General features: G+C 35.2%; 1 protein-coding gene across 1 annotated transcript in view; it reads left to right on the top strand.

Annotated features, from left to right (window-relative positions):
• LOC129720825 (muscle calcium channel subunit alpha-1) overlaps positions 1 to 15,535 on the top strand; it is a 1,271,065-nt gene that overhangs the window by 74,829 nt on the left and 1,180,701 nt on the right. The window lies entirely within an intron of this gene.

Below are 15,535 nucleotides of genomic sequence, written 5' to 3' on the forward strand. Positions count from 1 at the left end.
TTATTATTATTATTATTATTATTATTATTATTATTATTATTATTATTATTATTATTATTATTATTATTATTATTATTATTATTATTATTATTATTATTATTATTATTATTATTATTATTATTATTATTATTATTATTATTATTATTATTATTATTATTATTATTATTATTATTATTATTATTATTATTATTATTATTATTATTATTATTATTATTATTATTATTATTATTATTATTATTATTATTATTATTATTATTATTATTATTATTATTATTATTATTATTATTATTATTATTATTATTATTATTATTATTATTATTATTATTATTATTATTATTATTATTATTATTATTATTATTATTATTATTATTATTATTATTATTATTATTATTATTATTATTATTATTATTATTATTATTATTATTATTATTATTATTATTATTATTATTATTATTATTATTATTATTATTATTATTATTATTATTATTATTATTATTATTATTATTATTATTATTATTATTATTATTATTATTATTATTATTATTATTATTATTATTATTATTATTATTATTATTATTATTATTATTATTATTATTATTATTATTATTATTATTATTATTATTATTATTATTATTATTATTATTATTATTATTATTATTATTATTATTATTATTATTATTATTATTATTATTATTATTATTATTATTATTATTATTATTATTATTATTATTATTATTATTATTATTATTATTATTATTATTATTATTATTATTATTATTATTATTATTATTATTATTATTATTATTATTATTATTATTATTATTATTATTATTATTATTATTATTATTATTATTATTATTATTATTATTATTATTATTATTATTATTATTATTATTATTATTATTATTATTATTATTATTATTATTATTATTATTATTATTATTATTATTATTATTATTATTATTATTATTATTATTATTATTATTATTAGTATTATTATTATTATTATTAGTATTATTATTATTATTATTATTATTATTATTATTATTATTATTATTATTATTATTATTATTATTATTATTATTATTATTATTATTATTATTATTATTATTATTATTATTATTATTATTATTATTATTATTATTATTATTATTATTATTATTATTATTATTATTATTATTATTATTATTATTATTATTATTATTATTATTATTATTATTATTATTATTATTATTATTATTATTATTATTATTATTATTATTATTATTATTATTATTATTATTATTATTATTATTATTATTATTATTATTATTATTATTATTATTATTATTATTATTATTATTATTATTATTATTATTATTATTATTATTATTATTATTATTATTATTATTATTATTATTATTATTATTATTATTATTATTATTATTATTATTATTATTATATTATTATTATTATTATTATTATTATTATTATTATTATTATTATTATTATTATTATTATTATTATTATTATTATTATTATTATTATTATTATTTTTATTATTATTATTATTATTATTATTATTATTATTATTATTATTATTATTATTATTATTATTATTATTATTATTATTATTATTATTATTATTATTATTATTATTATTATTATTATTATTATTATTATTATTATTATTATTATTATTATTATTATTATTATTATTATTATTATTATTATTATTATTATTATTATTATTATTATTATTATTATTATTATTATTATTATTATTATTATTATTATTATTATTATTATTATTATTATTATTATTATTATTATTATATTATTATTATTATTATTATTATTATTATTATTATTATTAATATTATTATTATTATTATTATTATTATTATTATTATTATTATTATTATTATTATTATTATTATTATTATTATTATTATTATTATTATTATTATTATTATTATTATTATTATTATTATTATTATTATTATTATTATTATTATTATTATTATTATTATTATTATTATTATTATTATTATTATTATTTTTTTTTTTCTTCACATAACATTTATTTGACACGGCACAAATACAATTTAATGTTTAACGGCGCCAATTATATCTGATGACTTAAAAACTAAAGCAAATTTTTTATCCTCGCTGCCGACTACGAGCTGAAATTAAGTCTAACTTAAAACTAGCATGGGATTTCCAATCAGTGTTTTGTTGTTCAATGGTCGTCTGATAATCGTCGAATGGCATGTATGGATTCGTTCTGCTGAGCCACGATGTCGTGAGTTGGGACAGAGGCTCGTAGTCCTTGGGTCCTGGTTCTATTGTGCGGGGTCTGGTTGCTGGTTTTGTGCTTAAGGTTCAAACGTGTTCTTGTCGTTTTGTTGGGTGTAGACGGAGGGGAACGGGACTAGACTGGGGCGTGGATGGATTTCAGGAAAACGTATATAAGGGACATGTAGGATAGGTCACGGCTCGCCAAGACATCACGAACAGGAACAGCCGGCTGTCTACCCTCGGCCTGCAGGGAAGCTATTAATTTAGACCTGGCGTCACGGTGTACAGGGCATGACCAAACCACATGCTCTATGTCGTGATAACCTTCACCACAGGCACAGATACCACTTTCCCCGAGTCCAACACGACGGAGGAGCGCGTCAAATCTATAGTGATTGGACATAAGCCGGGACATCACGCAAATGAAATCCCGACCTACATCCAACCCCTTGAACCACGGGTTCGTCGATACTTTGGGGATTATGGAATGTAACCACCTTCCCAATTCCCCTCTGGTCCAAGCATTTTGCCAACTGATGATCGTATTCTGACGTACAAGTGCGAAAAATTCATTAAAGGCAATTGGTCTTTCATAAATATCACCGTTTGTTGCGCCCACCTTAGCCAAAGAGTCCGCTTTCTCATTACCCGGTATCGAGCAGTGAGAAGGGACCCACGCTAAGGTAATCTGAGTAGATTTTTCGGATAAAGCACTCAGATGTTCCCGTATTTTCCCCAGGAAATACGGAGAGTGCTTAACATCTTTCATCGATCGGAGAGCCTCAATGGAACTGAGACTGTCCGTAAAGATGAAATAATGGTCCGTGGGCATTTTTTCGATAATCCCTAGGGTGTACTGAATTGCAGCTAATTCTGCGACGTAAACAGAAGCAGGATTATCGAGCTTATGGGAGACGGTTAAATTGTTATTGAAGATACCGAAGCCAGTGGACCCATCAAGAAGTGATCCGTCAGTGTAGTACATATTGTCGCAGTTGATGTTTCGATATTTATTGGAAAAAATTTTAGGGATCTGCTGCACGCGTAAATGATCCGGGATTCCACGAGTTTCTTCTATCATGGATGTATCGAAAAACACAGTAGAATCAGAAGTATTTGATAAGTCGACACGATTTGGAATATTCGAAGAAGGGTTAATATTTTGGGACATGTGATTGAAATACAATGTCATAAAACGGGTTTGAGAATTAAGTTCGATTAACCTTTCAAAATTTTCAATCACGGGACGGTTCAAAACCTCACATTTGATTAGAATACGAGAAGACAGGCTCCAGAAGCGGTTTTTCAATGGTAGTACTCCAGCTAAAACCTCCAAACTCATCGTATGGGTCGACTGCATGCAACCTAAGGCGATACGCAAACAACGATATTGTATTCGCTCCAGTTTGATCAAATGTGTGTTTGCTGCGGAGCGGAAGCAGAAACACCCGTATTCAATAACAGACAATATCGTTGTTTGGTAAAGCCTTATAAGGTCTCCTGGATGGGCTCCCCACCATTGTCCGGTTATTGTACGAAGAAAATTCACTCTTTGTTGACATTTTTTCATCAGATACCTCACGTGACAACCCCAGGTGCCTTTAGAGTCGAACCAGACACCAAGATATTTGTGTACCAAAACCTGAGAAATCGTTTTACCCATTAATTGTGTTTGAAGCTGAGCAGGTTCATGCTTCCTAGAAAAAACTACTATCTCAGTCTTCTCCGGAGAGAATTCGATACCTAGCTGTAAAGCCCAAGCAGACAAATTGTCCAAGGTATCTTGCAATGGTCCTTGCAAATCGGCAGCTTTGGCTCCTGTAACAGAGATTACACTGTCGTCTGCAAGTTTTCTTATCGTGCATGAATTTGCCAGACATTCGTCGATGTCATTTACATAAAAGTTGTAAAGAAGGGGGCTTAAACATGAGCCCTGGGGAAGACCCATGTAGCTAATGCGAAAAGTTGCCAAATCGCCATGCGTAAAATGCATGTGCTTTTCGGACAACAAATTGTGCAAAAAATTGTTCAAAATTGGAGAAAATCCTTGTCGGTGAAGTTTACCCGAAAGAATGTCAATAGAAACGGAATCAAAAGCCCCCTTAATGTCCAAGAACGCAGACGCCATTTGTTCTTTACGAGCATACGCCAGCTGAATATCTGTTGAAAGCAACGCAAGACAATCATTCGTCCCTTTGGCACGGCGGAAGCCAAATTGAGTTTCTGATAGTAGACCATTTGATTCGACCCAGTGGTCTAAACGACGGAGTATCATTTTTTCCATCAATTTCCGGATACAGGATAGCATTGCAATCGGCCTATAAGAGTTGTGATTAGAAGCTGGTTTCCCTGGTTTTTGGATGGCGATCACCTTCACTTGCCTCCAATCCTGCGGTACAATGTTTTGCTCCAGGAACTTATTGAACAAGTTCAACAAGCGCCTCTTGGCATTGCCGGGTAGATTCTTCAACAAGTTGAATTTGATTCTATCTAATCCAGGCGCGTTATTGTTACAGGACAGGAGGGCAACTGAAAGTTCTGCCATCGTAAAAGGTGATTCTATCGCGTCGTGGCCCGGAGACGCATCGCGAACAATATTTTGCTCAGGAACAGAGTCCGGACATACTTTCCTGGCAAAATCAAATATCCACCTACTTGAAGACTCCTCGCTTTCGTTGACCGTTACGCGATTCCGCATTCTTCGGGCTGTGTTCCAAAGAGTGCTCATCGATGTCTCCCTCGACGTCTCGTTCACGAACCGACGCCAATATCCGTATTTCTTTGCTTTAGCCAAGCTTTTAAGCTTGGTATCAAGCTCCGAATACCGTAAATAGTCGCCAGGTATACCTCCCGTCTGGTAGGCCTTAAACGCGTCGGATCTTTGCGTGTAGACATCGGAGCACTCTTGGTCCCACCACGGAGTGGGAGGCCGTTCTTTGATCGTTACGCCGGGATATTTCTTCGTTTGGGCTTGCAACGCGGCGTCGAGAATCAAGCCCGCGAGGAGGTTGTATTCTTCAAGTGGTGAATGATGTTGAATCGACTCGACCGCTTTTGAAATCATTTCCTCGTATAACTTCCAATCGACATTTCGTGTGAGGTCATACGGAATGTCAATTGGTCGCATGCGAGTTGACCCGTTAGTAATTGAAATAAGAATAGGCAGATGGTCGCTACCGTGAGGATCGAGGATTACCTTCCATGTGCAATCCAACCGTAGCGACGTCGAACATAAGGATAGATCCAAAGCGCTTGGGCGCGCTGGAGGTTTCGGGATACGTGTCATTTCACCGTTGTTTAAAATAGTCATGTCGAAGTCATCGCAAAGGTTATAGATTAAAGAGGAGCGGTTATCATTGTATGGGGAACCCCAAGCCACGCCATGAGAGTTGAAGTCTCCCAAAATCAAACGTGGCGAGGGAAGAAGTTCTATTAAATCAAAGAGCAGCCGTTGCCCAACCTGTGCTCTGGGGGGAATATATATTGAGGCAATACAAAGCTCTTTACCTTGTATTGTCATTTGACATGCGACAACTTCGATGCCTGGAATCGAGGGGAGGTTAATACGATAGAAAGAATAGCACTTTTTAATCCCTAAAAGTACTCCTCCATATGGGGTGTCTCGATCAAGGCGAATAATATTAAAATCATGGAAGTTGAGATCAATATTTGAAGTAAGCCAAGTTTCACAAAGGGAAAATGCATCGCATTTGTTTTTATTTATCAAAACTTTAAACGAATCAATTTTTGGTAAAATACTTCTACAATTCCACTGTAAGACAGAGATAGAATCCTTCATATACGCAGTTGAATTAGGCATCGAAGGATACGATCGCTGCAAGGAGGGCCCGTTGAGCAGTCAACTGCTTCAAAAATGTTCTAACTGTTGGGAGGAATGCTGTAAGAAAAACTTTTATTGGATCGGGTACATTGAAAGTTTCAAAAATCCAGTCCACAATGTCAGAAAATTTCACCAGTCCAGCATTTGATTTTTCCACTGGATGTGCAAAAGGAACAACTGGGGTTTTAGATGTTCCAGGAAGTGCTGGGAACTCCTTCTGGGACTTTAAATTTGCAAGCCCAGGAGGAGTTTGCTTCGGTTTTCCGCTGCACTTTTAGGTTTGTTTGTACCATTCATTTCACTTTGGGAAATCTTTGGACCTTTTCGGGGAAATTTAGGAGAGGAAATATTTTCCTCTTTCTAGACTCCCCAGGATTGGCATAGGATGTTCCCGCTGGTGAATCGTGAGAATCGGTTTCATCAGAGGACAACAGATCGAAGGGGTTCGAAGTAACGGGAGAAGTGGTAACGGTCTTCTTCAGCATGTCAGCGTAGGAACGCTTTGAACGCTCTTTGAGAGACCGTTTTATTTTATCCCTGCGCTGCATGTACACCGCACATGTCGAGATCTCATGCAGATTTTCCCCGCAGTGAATACACTTTTCAGCGTTAACACTGCAAGAATCTTCCGCATGAGACTCCCCACACTTGCCACAACGTGCCTTATTGCAGCAGTAGGCGGCTGTATGGCCTAACTGCTTGCAATTCAGGCAGTTCATGACGCGGGGCACGTAGAGCCTCACAGGGAGACGAACCCGGTGGATCGAGATGTGGCTTGGTAGTGCAGACCCGGCGAACGTAACTCGAAACGAGTCTGACGGAGTGTAAACTTTTTTGTCACCGACGAGCGATACCGACCGCAATTGCTTGCAGTCGAGCACCTTCGCATCGGGACATGTGCTGTTCTTGAAGCACCCTTTAGCACTTTTCAATATACACTCCACGGAAAGACTCGAATCGGTCACGACACCGTCGATCTCCACATCTCTAGCGGGTACATAGACACGGTATTCCCGTGTAAAGAGCTCGGAGCAAGCTATATCGTTGGCCTCTTTAAGGTCATTGACCACGACACGGAGCTTGTTCGGCCTGATTTTTAAAATTTCAGTCACAGCTTTAAAGTGTGACGTCAGGTCTTTCGAAATCTGTAGAATGTTTAAAGATTTCGATTTCGGCCCCGCCTTAGGCCTGAGGTAATCTGCCACCGGAAGAGTCGATCCATCTGAATACAATCTGACACGTGGGGGAGCTGAGGCATTAATATTAGGAGGGGGGGCAGGAGGGACAGGGTCGGGGGGATTCGAGGATGGAGGTGCGGGAGGTGGGGGATCTACATCCATCGCGCTAAAACTAGCGCGCCGATGGGACAGACAAGAAGCACGTACCTTCCTTTCCTTCTCTTCTTCGTGTTGGATAAACGTCCACAGGAGTACACCGCACTCACCACCAAATCGTTCGACAGCAGGCAGCTACAAAGCAACACAGTAACACAAAGGCGCTTGACCTTGCGACACAGCAATCTAGACAAAAGTCACCGGGACCGGTCAAAAAATGCCACCACTTGCACACACGTTTTGAAATTTATCGGAGCGGTTTCGGAGCACAACCGATGCTGATGCGTGTTCGGCACAGAATGGATTATTATTATTATTATTATTATTATTATTATTATTATTATTATTATTATTATTATTATTATTATTATTATTATTATTATTATTATTATTATTATTATTATTATTATTATTATTATTATTATTATTATTATTATTATTATTATTATTATTATTATTATTATTATTATTATTATTATTATTATTATTATTATTATTATTATTATTATTATTATTATTATTATTATTATTATTATTATTATTATTATTATTATTATTATTATTATTATTATTATTATTATTATTATTATTATTATTATTATTATTATTATTATTATTATTATTATTATTATTATTATTAGTAATAGTATTATTATTATTATTATTTATTATTTGCATTCATCTGACATCATGGTCTACATGAATATGACTTAAACTAAACAAACACGTTTGTGCGCATTAATCGTTGTCTAAAACTATTTGTACTCAGAGAAAAGTCAAATAGGGTGTACACATTGTTAAATAAAGAGCACATTACACGTAAAGGTTCATTCTGACCATATTCGGTGCGTCTAAGATCTAACCTGATAAAATCAAAACTTCTTAGATTACGCGGTGTAACATTCACATTAACATGTGCTAGAATACAAGCTGAATCTATACTTCCAGTTAGCAGTTTTTGTATGAACAATACTCTTTCCAGTTTACGCCTCCTTTCCAACGTGTCCATTCCCAAAGACGGCATCGATTTTTATAGGGAGGCAGTTCATTGGGATTACTCCATGGAAAAAACCTAAGTGCATAACGTACAAAACGTGATTGAACTGCTTCAATCCTTGATGTCCAGACATCAGCATACGGACTCCATACCACAGCAGCATACTCCAACACAGATCTGACCAGCGAGTAGTAAAGCGCACGAAGACAATAAGGATCTGTAAATTCTTTGGAGATCCTGATTATAACCCTAGATTTCGATTAGCTTTAGCTATCACAGCGGAATAGTGCTCCCTAAAGGAGAGCGTCGGATCAAGATGCACTCCAAGGTCTTTGATCACAGGCACTCTCTCTACCTGTTCGCCTCCAATGTTGTAGTTCCAGCTAATCATATTTTTTCTACGAGTAAATGAGATTACAGAACATTTGTTCGTACTGATGACTAGCTCGTTAATTCTACACCATTCAGTGAAAATATCAACAAGTTTTTGAAGCTCTCTACAGTCGTCGATTGATTTGACGATGAGATAGATTTTCAAATCATCTGCATACAGAAGTCGACACCCTCGCGGAAGTATCGTGCACACATCGTTGAAAAATGAAGAGAAAAGCAGCGGGCCAAGTTTGCTGCCCTGTGGAATACCAGAGAGATTTGTAAAATAGTCAGACTGAGCGACTCCAATCTTCACAGACAATCGGCGATCTATTAAGTATGATTTAACCCAGTTAACGAAATTGGGTGCAGCTCTCATCCGTTCAATCTTTGCAAAAAGCAAATTATGATCAACGCGATCGAATGCAGCTTTCAAATCTGTGTATATGGTATCTATTTGGGCTCCTTTCTCCATGTTTCTTAAGCAGAATGACGTAAATTCCGTTAAATTAGTAACTGTTGATCTTCCAGCGAAAAATCCATGTTGGTCGCACGAAATGTGATTTTTAACTTCATGAAATAAAACTTTGTTTACAAGAGTTTCAAGCAACTTAGATCCTACACATAGGGATGTTTTTCCGCGGTAATTGGATACATTCCCACGATCACCTTTCTTGAAAACAGGAAATAATATGGATTTCTTCCATTCATCAGGGAAAGATGCTTCAGCCATTGATTGATTGCAAATTGATGTTAGGGGAGCACAAAGTGCAGTTGCAGACATCTTAAATATAATTGGTGGAATACCATCGGGCCCTGGCCGACAAGAGGATTTCAGTTTTTTTATGGCAGCATATTGAAGGGTATTTGGATGGATTCATTGGATGCCCCTCAAAACGATCAGTAATATCAACTGCGTTGAAGAATTTCATTTTCACTGATAAGATCGTTCAAATGTATAAGGAACAACATTTAATTGTAAAATTATTTGAAATCTACTGACTAAAGTTGACATAAAAATTTATACGCAAAATATGAGTACAAATCGTGGTATACGATCAAAAACAAAATCGCATCATATATTTGAAAGAATTTAATGTTAATTGCATGTATATGTGTTAATGTATGTTCATATGTGTGTGAATGTTATATTTTAAATGTTCGGTATAGTTGTGCTGTTGGCTACCAAAAATTTGTTGTTCAGAATGAATAACAAATACTGCAGAAATTATCAAGGTGTATTTTTTAAGTGTTGGTGTAAATCTATTTTAACAAATAGCGAGTTCGAATGAGAAAGGTGTTGTTATAAAGGTGAAACTTTGGTGTTAAGCTATAAGCTTACTTGATTCAAATTTGAATCATTATAATTCCCTTATGTTTTGTTGTTCGGTTGTCATGTTCCGTTTCGTTTCCACTTAGATTGTTGCACATAGGAGTAAATATGTTTCAAACCTGATCAAAAGTGAAAAACTCAAAGTAAGTTAACTTTGTTGTGTAGTGTTTCATTTTGAAGTGTGATGTTTGCTCGATCATTTGACAGCTTGTCAACATCCAAAAGTTATGTTTACGGTCGTGATGAGAGGTTTGAAGCGACCGCAATTCAACAGTTTTTTGTGGATAATAGAGACGCTTTAATACCGTGAACTAATATATTACGTTTCGGAGATAAACAAGTGATTTTAAAATGAAACAACGATGGTGATTGTTAAAGAAGGTAAATCGAACAGAAATGTGTACTTATCATGTAAGGTAGTCTCTCCAAACACCCAGGTGTTTGTCAAAATCAATATAATAAAACCAAAAATATTTGTTTTTATAAGTTAACTTAAAATGGGATAAGTTATGTTTCCGGTAATATCCGGTTGAACAGCTTATGTTACGTAAAAGTGCCAATATTTTTGGTTATAGTGGTGAAGAAAAACCTTCCGGATGCTTCCGGTTTCATGCTTTATCGCACTGTGAAAATAATCAAGAAATTCTTATTTTGTCGCTTCTTGGATAGTTGTTGCCTTGGTTACAAGAATAAAACTTTGTTAAGCTATGAAAAATGTACTGAAAAGTCATCTCATAATAAATTCAAGTATTTGGATGAGTTTTGAGCCAATTTTGACTAAATTTAAATTTTATTATAAGAAATGTCACATAGCACTTTTAGGTGGGTTATTTCATGCAAAAAATTATCCAAATCCACTCATTAGTTTTTATTATCACCAGTGGCGTAGCTATGGTTTGGTGGGCCTGGTGCGGTAACAAAAATGTGGGTCCCTAATGAAAATGACTGGGCAGTTTGTTCTTTCATAAAAGGAATTAAGCCAAACAAAGAATTGTGTGCTTTTTGATCAGCAAAATCAGAAATTATAGATTCAAAATCAATGGAATTAGTGATTTCACGTTCGATTGATAAAATGGCAAGGCTTGTTAATCTCAAGTTACTCATCGTTGACCACAAACAGTTCTTGATCAACTTCAAGTTAGAGTAACTTATTTAGAAAGCTGCAATACTAGTTCCCATAGTTCAAAAAACTCTGAGAGCGATTTCTATGTTTGGTACCGAATCGATCAATTTATACCTATGAATTAAATTCAATAGCCCTATTGCTCCACCTACAGGAACATTTTTGAATTCTTCTGAAACCGAAACGTAGTCTTGGAGCCGTTTCCGTTCAATATTGAATTCGTCTCTATCGATTTCTCCTGGAACCTTCTCAAGATCCAGCTCCTCAACAGGATCCAAAAGAATGTCGGGTGTTGAAAAAGCGTATTCCTTTGCGAGTTCATTAACCTGTTGAGATCTTGTAGCAATTTCCTGGATAGTTCTGTCAACTGATGATACCATTTCTCGTCTTAATTCCTTCCAATAGCTTAGTAAAGCGTCTGTAGCTCCTTCACCTGGCATTCTCTTCTTTCGACGAATACGTTTTTGGGGTTCTGCGTTAATTTCTAGTTCAATACACTTTTCTTCTGCATACTTCAGACCACATTCCAACATATCTTCTCGCTTATCGGTCGAAAATTTATGTAATGCCAGTATATTCAGACCCTTTTGCAGCAAGTATTTTTGAGTATTGTTGATTTCAACTAGAATTGGAGCCCAAAAACCAAGAAACGCAATGAACGTGTAAGACCGTATGACTAACAAAAGACTCCTGCATCTGATTTAGTGTTGATGTTCTCGACAATAAGCATCAGTTGTTCTAGAACATCTGAAATCTCAATGAAAAAATGCTTCATCACTCTATATGTGTGGTCTTTCCACTGTTGAGATTCTTAATTCGGGAAAACCGAAGCCAACTATTTTCGAGTGCATAAAGTCACACGCGAACGCGAATTATTTCCTAGCTCTGTTAACCAAACAGCAGTGTTTTGAGCATCGCAAAAATCGCTCCTTCGTTGCGTGTTCCCACGTTGCATCGAATGTTTTCTGCGATCGGGAAACATTCAACTTCGACGTCAGTCGAATCACGAATCATGGTAAAATTGAAAATCGGTATTACGTTTACTCTGTCCCTGTAGATCACAAGAGCAGAGTGGCGAGCACAAATACATGAGGTTGAGTTCAGATCGGCATGTTGACCGGTTCGGTGTTCGCAAGATTTTGGGGCCCCTTTTAGTGGTGGGCCTGGTGCGGACCGCACCAACCGCACCCCCCTTGCTACGCTACTGATTATCACTATATGATACGTTTTCAGTACGAAAAAAATATTAAAATTATTATGATCAGGTTTGATGCTCTAAGTGTTCCACCGTGTGTTAGTGGGTTTTGGTTTGGATTCAGGCTGGATTTCACTTAGGTTTTTATGTAGGTTTTCACTCATAACAACGATAGGTGAGCGATACATTTTTGTGGAGCATCTGAAACTAGTATCACGTCTCTGCTTATTAAAAACAAATTATTAAAAACATTATTCTATGGCTTTTGATATACCTCACTTTACCAGAATTTATTCTCGCACTGGACAGCGAACCAAAAAACTTAGCTTACCAACCAGACAAATAAATAAGAAAACTGTTCCATTCATCGACTAAATAATTTCTGAAAAGCCGCGAATAATAAAAATTAAACTGCGAATGTTCGAAATTGATTAAACAAATAAAAAATAGACAGCGCTGAACAAATGGACAAAAACTGCCGATTTTTCATTTACCTTTACACGCACTGACGAAACGGTGCATGCAGCATCAATCATATTGACCCATGAGTCAGCAGAAAAAAAGATAGCTCTATCAGTCGAACTCTAACCGTGATGGCGAAAACAGTGAAGCTACTACGTTCAGAAATGTGCGCCTTCAAAGAACGGTACCCCGTTACGTCGAAAAAGGACTCCGTGCCGCAGATCGTGGAGACCGGATACGCCCGTTCCTGCATCTTCAACTTTTTGGCGCTATTGGGCAACGACTGCGTGCGCTTGACCGGGAGGTCGGTGCAACCGGCCAAACAGTGAAAAAGTCCCTGGCGAACATGGACCTACATATCAGGAAGCAGCAGTCCCCGGCAATGACGCAGCGGCAGCGCCTGAATAAGATGTTCAAATCGATGTTTCCATCAAATCATGACGTGGCGTTGGTGATGGACAACTAGACCTGTCTTGCCCTGGATAGCCAGTAGTTGCAGGGTACTTTGTATTTTACTTCCCCCACAAAGTAAGTAGGCACATAGGTGAAGTTTCTTCCACAAACCAAGTTCCCCAAGAAGATGCTGCTGTGGCTGGCGATCAGCGAGACGGGGATGTCGAAGCTGCCCTTCTTTTGTTCCGGACTGGCCATGAACGGGGAAATTTATAGTACGATGTGCCTGCCGGAAGTTTTGTCGTTCATCACGAAATACCATAAGTCCGAAGACGCGGTGTTTTGGCCGGATATGGCGTCGGCTCACTAATCGTAGCGATCGTTTGAGGAGATGGAGCGGCTGAATATCGATGTGGTACTTAAGTTGGTGAACCCACCCAACGTCTCCAAGTTGCATCCCATCGAGGTTTTATGGGCAAGCGTGAAACGGGTCTACTCCAACAATTTTGTCGCGAAAACTGAGGAGAAATTGATTAACAAAACGAAGAATGAATTAAAAAACATGCCTTCACGCATGTTTTTGTCCGCCATGGCGAATGTCCCAGCTAACTTCCAGAAGGCCGCACGCAATATCGTAGATTGTTTTTGCAAGTAAGCTATATTTAAAGAATCAGCTTGTGAGATATATTTGAAGAATTAATTTAAAAATTATTATTGTTGCGCACTACAACAGAAGTTTTTACGGCGCACTACAACAGAAGTTTTTAAGTATGAAGACACTTCAATAGGACGTATGGATTGTACCTCAAATTCCACCATCATTGAAATAATTAGTATAAAAATCCCATTCTAACTTAAACTAATTTGATATGGGCGAAATGGTCACTTTTAGGCGGGGTGAAAAGAATCCATTATGCCAACTAAACTTACTTGAAATTCATCTCATGTCGTTTTCATTTTTGCGGTGTAGCTTCACCGCCGATTACATTTTGTCCTATAAATGTTTTTTTTTTTTTTTCATTTCCCGGACTATCCCGGACTACCCTTTTTCTGTCCCGGACAATCCGCGAAAGAAACAGAAAACAGTTTTGAAGACGCAAACAAATTCACACGTATGGTGTCTCTTGCAAATTAATATTAAGTTCTGTAATTTTTCAGTAAATTGGCAAATTTTTCGTACAGACAAACGCGACCAAAAGACAATGGTGATGAAGACCAAAACAAAACAGAGTGACAGCTACCTCTGGTTTTACGCACACCATTGCAACTGCTCGGAAAGTGTTTTTTTTTTCAGCGGCAAAGTGTAGTCCGGGACGATATAGTCCTGCCGTAATTCGACATCAGTAGCCTTGTTAGTTTGTCTGTTCCCATAGTCAGTGTTTGTTTACAGTGATGATACGAACACATATTAGAAAATCTTTGAGATTGAATTGGTGAAAAAGGGCCCTGCAGGCAGAATGGACTATTATAAAGCTTGATGCAACATTCACGAAACAATCCGCCAAGCACCCCGCGGATTGACATGTTTGTTGTTCTTGTTTACATCTTCAAAGTATGTTGAGGATGGCCATTCTACCCCGTGGGTGCTCATAATACCCCAGTGGGGTGCGCATTTTACCCCACACACCGATTGATTGCTAGTTTTTGTTGCATGAAGCTAATTTGTGTTTTTGGCATTATACAATAAATTTGTCTGATTGTGAATAGTGTACCTTTAATTATAGATAGTTAAGTTTTGCACTAAAGACAATTTGAAGTTTTTGTTGTGTTTAAATTAGCAACCAAGTAAGGGTGCTCATTGTGCTCCAAATATCCTGCTCGTGAACAATTTCGTAATCCACATCGTATTGGATTGCTTAATATTATAAAATATTGGTCTTTTTAAAGACAGGGTTGACATCCAGAGGCTAGAATTGGACTACAGACGTTCGTTTTGAAACCCCAAATGGCTGACCAGTCCACATAAGCACTGAGGATGACTGTATGTCACAGTCGAATTATATATTTGCGCGAACTGAATTTCAATATTTATTTCCCAAATTTCTAGTAGAGTCTAACGGAAACCGATAATTACTTCTTTTGATTTTATACGATGACTGGCTTGTTAGACCAGCATCGTACCTGTTACCCATAGTTAGTGAGTTGTGCTAAGGAGGCAGAGAAATAGAAAAAATGATTCCTAATTTTGTGCATATTAATCCCGAG

The sequence above is a fragment of the Wyeomyia smithii genome, chromosome 2, assembly GCF_029784165.1.
Source record: "Wyeomyia smithii strain HCP4-BCI-WySm-NY-G18 chromosome 2, ASM2978416v1, whole genome shotgun sequence".
NCBI lineage: Eukaryota > Metazoa > Arthropoda > Insecta > Diptera > Culicidae > Wyeomyia > Wyeomyia smithii.